Source organism: Miniopterus natalensis, chromosome 2 (genome assembly GCF_054644295.1).
Source record: "Miniopterus natalensis isolate mMinNat1 chromosome 2, mMinNat1.hap1, whole genome shotgun sequence".
Taxonomy (NCBI): Eukaryota; Metazoa; Chordata; class Mammalia; order Chiroptera; family Miniopteridae; genus Miniopterus; species Miniopterus natalensis.
In genome coordinates, this window is record NC_142082.1 from 113,791,683 (window position 1) to 113,796,709 (window position 5,027).

General features: G+C 40.4%; 1 non-coding gene across 1 annotated transcript; it reads left to right on the forward strand.

Moving 5' to 3' along the window:
• The first annotated feature begins 4,418 nt into the window (after positions 1-4,418).
• On the forward strand, positions 4,419-4,525 carry LOC148093781 (U6 spliceosomal RNA). The gene has a single exon (XR_015714195.1). It is a non-coding gene; the product is annotated as a U6 spliceosomal RNA (small nuclear RNA).
• The last annotated feature ends 502 nt before the right edge of the window (positions 4,526-5,027 follow it).

Consider the following 5,027-nt stretch of genomic DNA (forward strand, 5'->3'; position numbering starts at 1 on the left):
CATTTCTCCCACCTCTCTCTTTCCCTCTCCCCCTCTTCTCTCCTCTTCTCTCTAAAACTCAATGAAAATTTCCTTGGGTGAGTGTTAAAAAATGTGAAAGATAAAAATAGTAATAGATATTGTATTCAATAAAATAATGCATTTGAAACATTTAACACAGTACTTGGCATACAATAAGCATCAGTAGATGATAATATTGTTATGTTAGAATATGGTCCTTGACTTTTATTTTCTTCATTAATTAGTGTATCAATTTTTACACCAATGTCATACATAGTATTGAATATTTTGTAATTTTAAGAACTTTTAAACATCTAATAGAGAAATGTTATTTAATCACTCAAAACTATTTGTTGAGTGCCTTCTATGGGCCTCAAACAGCTAGGATCTGAAGCTATAAGCCTGATAAAATCAGCACAGGTTCTGATTAATTAAGCTGACATTTACATCTTTCTGAGGATTTGGCCAGTTTATCAAGATCAAAGTTTTAAAAATAATCTTTACTTTTCATTTGATTCTGAAGACACCTTTGTCCAATAGCAACATACTTTTAGAAACATATTAAATCTATTTTATATCTACTGATGACTAATTTCATCCGCTTTAATGTTGGCTTTATCAATTTCAGTCTCAAAAGATAAAGTCTCAAAAGATTTCATATTCTTATGAAAATACTCCTGAGCATATCTTTTTAATTTTTTTAATTTTAATCCTCACCTAAGGATATATATTCCCATTGCTTTTCAAAGAGAGTGGGGGGGGGGGGGGGGGGAGAGAGAGAAACATTGATATGAGAGAGGCACATTGATTGGTTGCTTCTCTTATGTGCCCTGACTAGGGCTGGGGATTGAGCCTGCAACCTAGGTACATGCCCTTGGCTGGAATCGAAGCTGGGACCCTTCAGTCTGCAGCCGATGCTCTAACCACTGAGCAAAACAGCTAGGGCCTGAGCATATCTTAAAAGATTGGAATCCTGTTCTCCTTTTGGCTAAATCAAGTTGGAAATGTATATCTATCTGAATTATATTATATTAACTTGCCATAAAACATAAATATGTTTGCTGATGTTTTAAAAACTTTATTTTTATTGTTGACACTATTACAGATGTTCCCCTTTGCTCAGCCTTTGCCCACCTCCACCCAGTCCCTGACCCCCTGCTGATAGGCTTTTAAAAAAATGGATTGAATATTTGGATTTGTGAATATTTACACAGCACTGCCCAAGAGCAATAGATAATATAAGCAGGGAAAAACCATCATGTTTGAAAAAACATGATGGACTCTTAGAAACAAACAGATCTGAATTTTGAATTCCATTCTCAAGGTGTATATGATGCAATCACTATAAGTTTTCTATTGCTGCTATAACAAATTACCATAAGTTTAGAGCTTTAAAACAAATTATTCTCTTACAGTACTAAAGGTCAAAAGTCTAAAATCAAGATGTTTCTAAAACTGTATTCCTTCTGGAGTCTCCTTGGAAGAATCTTAGCTTTTTCCAGCCTTTAGAGGCTGCCCGGTTTCTCAACTCCTGATCCCTTCCTCCATTCAAAAACACACCACAGTAACCTCTACTTCCATTGTGTGCTTTTTTTTTATTAAAATTTTTTAATGTTGACATTATTGCAGGTGTCTCCCCCCTCACCCACCCCACCCCCTGCTTTGCCTCCCTCCCCCCTCTCTCCCCTCCCCCTCCCTTGGTCTTCACCAAACTATTGTCCATATCCACTAGGTATGTATATATGTTCTTTAGCTAATTCCTTCACCTTCTTTATCTAGTCACCCCCTCCCCTCCTCTCAGACACCATCCAGTCTGTTTCCTCTGCTTTCATTGTTAATCTCTGTTTTGCTTCTGACTCTCTCATCTCCCTCTTATAAGAACCCTTGTGATCACATTGGATCTACCAAGATAACCTAGGATAATCTCCCATCTACAGATGCTTAAATTAATTATATCTATAAAAGTCCTTTTGCCAGAGAAGGTAACATATTTACAGATTCCAGGGATTAGGACATGGGTATCGTTTGGGGCCTTTACTCAGCCTACCACAGTCACTATACTAGGAACTCATAACTACCTGGAGAAGACACTCAGCTGATTCATAGACTTATTTACTCATATATATAACCTGCCACTTTTATAAAAATAGTTCACCTATAAAATTGATCTAATGCCTATTTACATAACCTGAGAAGTAAATGACATCATGTATAAAGAGCAGTTCTTATTCCTCATACAAACATTGGACACTGCTAAAAAATGACTGTTCAGTGCAAAAGGGATACGTTCAACACTTCCTCGCATGTTTGCAGTACACAAGAATTCCATTCTAGTCACATGAATTAAATTGCATGCTTCTGACAATGTTCTAATTAGCTGGTTACACATAATAGGAAAGGAGCAAAGGGGAGGCCAGACATTATAAGCATGTGATTATAAGCACGGAACCACCGGCCCATTCCCTGCAGATCACTAGGGGAAGGAGCCCAACAAAGGGGATATAGACTCATGGGCAGTGTAGTTGGGTGACATAGGAAAGGTTCCTGTCTGTCAGGCTAGCCAGGTGAACCATGGATTGGCCAGAATGGGTGGGGCCACTGCAAGCCCACAAAAGTTTGGGAAAACATAATGCCCTAAACAAAGGAGTTTGCTCTCCTTCAGCTTTTGATGCTCTTGCAGCTCTTGGCTCTCTTGCATCTGCCCTCATGGCCCAGGGCCATATGGACTCCGCATGCAATGGGCTAATGGGCTGCAGCTGGGAGCACAAACTAAGCTAGCCTAATGCGGAATCGGACTGTCTCAACATGGAATGGAAATTCTGGACACTGGTTCTGATTCTCTCTCTGTTGAAGCCACAGCTACACTTCTTTTATGATGGGGCAAAAGGAAATGGGACCTTGGAATCTCAGGGGTTTAACTCCACAGGTATAAAACTTTCTACAATACCTCATCTTCTCATGCGAGTATCTGAAAATTTCTTTTCTCAGGCTATCACATGAAGCCCACTCTTATGAACAACAGGTAGGGACACGGACCTCTCCCTTCCAGTAACACTTCAGGAGATAAAAAGAAACCAATGTAAATAATAAATATATGCTGGGAGCCGGGAAGATGGCATCACTGTGACAAGAAGCAGAGTGCCCTTACTCCCAGCCATGAACTTGATTTACGGCTAAAATACTGCATAACCAGCTTGGAAAAACCAGAGAAATATACCTGAGTAGAAATATTTCAAGTAGAGAGCACTGAAGAAACATCATAGAGTCTGGTAAGGGGGGGCATGAAAAGGGGGAGTCCCCCCTGAAGTCTGAGCTGGGCTCCAAGCCCCGAGGGTTGAAGGCTTCAAAGCTCCCACCCAAACCCAGAGTGGAGGAGTAGGGAAGGAAAGCCCGTGCGTGGAAGGCAGAGGGACCCCAGGGAACAGTGCGCCTGCAAGGAGGGGACTGCGCCTTTCCAGTGAAACAATGTGCCTAATGGTGGCAGATGGCACAGGTATTTCACCCAAGTTGCTGACTGACTGTGGGAAAGGCTGTCCCACAGTGTGTGGCTCCCGAATGGAAAGGGCTGGTGGGTTGCACTGAGCAATCACCTACAGAGACCCTCTGCCTTCCTGTAAGGCATTGTGTATAACCCCAGAAAGTTTTTGATCCGTGAGACATGGGGAAGGGAACGAGAACCCCCTGCTGCCAGAGAGGGCCCAGAGCTGCCAGAAGGGCCGACTGGGCCTCTAGCTGCCAGCACTGCAGGGTTTTCTGGCCGGCTCTGTGGGGAACTGGGATAGGGCACGAGGAGCTGCCCCAGCTTTACTGAGATGAGCTGTGCAGGTGAGCTGTGTGGGGCTGACTTTGTGAGCCCTCCTTGGTACCAAGGCCCGTGGGGGCAAGGAGACCTCACAGGGCAGGTTTTCTGCCTCTATGTTGCCTTTATAGTACGAAGTAAATCTGACAAGCTAATGGCAGTGCTCAATATATGACCGCTATTATTATGATGCAAATAAATATTTGTTTTAATAAATGAGTGTTCACCAATAAACTGGCAACATTTAATGAGGGAGAACAGTCTAATCGAATAAACAAATTTCATAGTCAGGTACATTTGAGTTCAAATCCTGAATTTTCCATTAGCTATTTCTTTGCATATTTTACTAACCCCTCTAAAGCATAATTTTATCATTTTTAAAAAGTAAATTATAATTCGATTCCTTTAGGTGTGAGGATCAAATGAGAAAATGTACTTGGAGTCCTAGTATAGTGTATGTCAATAAATGATGACTCTCATTACCTAAATATTTTCTTAATTTAAAGATATTTAGCAAACAACTTTCTGAATATTAAGTATGAATATTATAGCTTAAAAAACAGGATTATTTAAACTCCATCTGATCAACTAGGTTTCTGAAGTATAATTGTTTATTACTGCGCTCACTTTGGCAACACATGTACTAAAATTGGAATGATACAGAGAAGATTAGCATGGCTCTTGCGCAAGGATGACACGCAAATTTGTGAAGCGTTCCATTAAAAAAAAATTGTTTATTACTAAATAGATTTTTCAGTACTACTAGTACTACTCAGGCTATTTAGGGCCTCACACATGTTCACATGCACCAACACTAATGTACCTTCAGTACTGACTGTGGTGTACAAAAACACAAGGAAATACTGGTGGCACAGTTCTTAACATTAGCAGCAGCACCTTCATCCCATGTTCCAGATTTTCTGAGACTTAAAAAAGTAATACACTTTATAGATAAGTGACTTAGAGTCCCTCTGTTCAATAACAGTGCCTTGATTGACTCAACTGCTCTATTTTCACCAAACATTTACTTTGGTAAACTTTTCAAACCACCACAAAGGTGCCTGCATCCCTCTTGCTGAGTCATTTTAAAGTTATGTCCGGCTCCTGTTCATTCTTGATTCAATCCACACTAGCCAGGAGTAATGACGACTAACTATAAAAAAAAAAAAAAATCTAACATCAAACTGTGTTTGGGTACTTTAAGGTTTTAAGGACTTCTCCTGCCCTA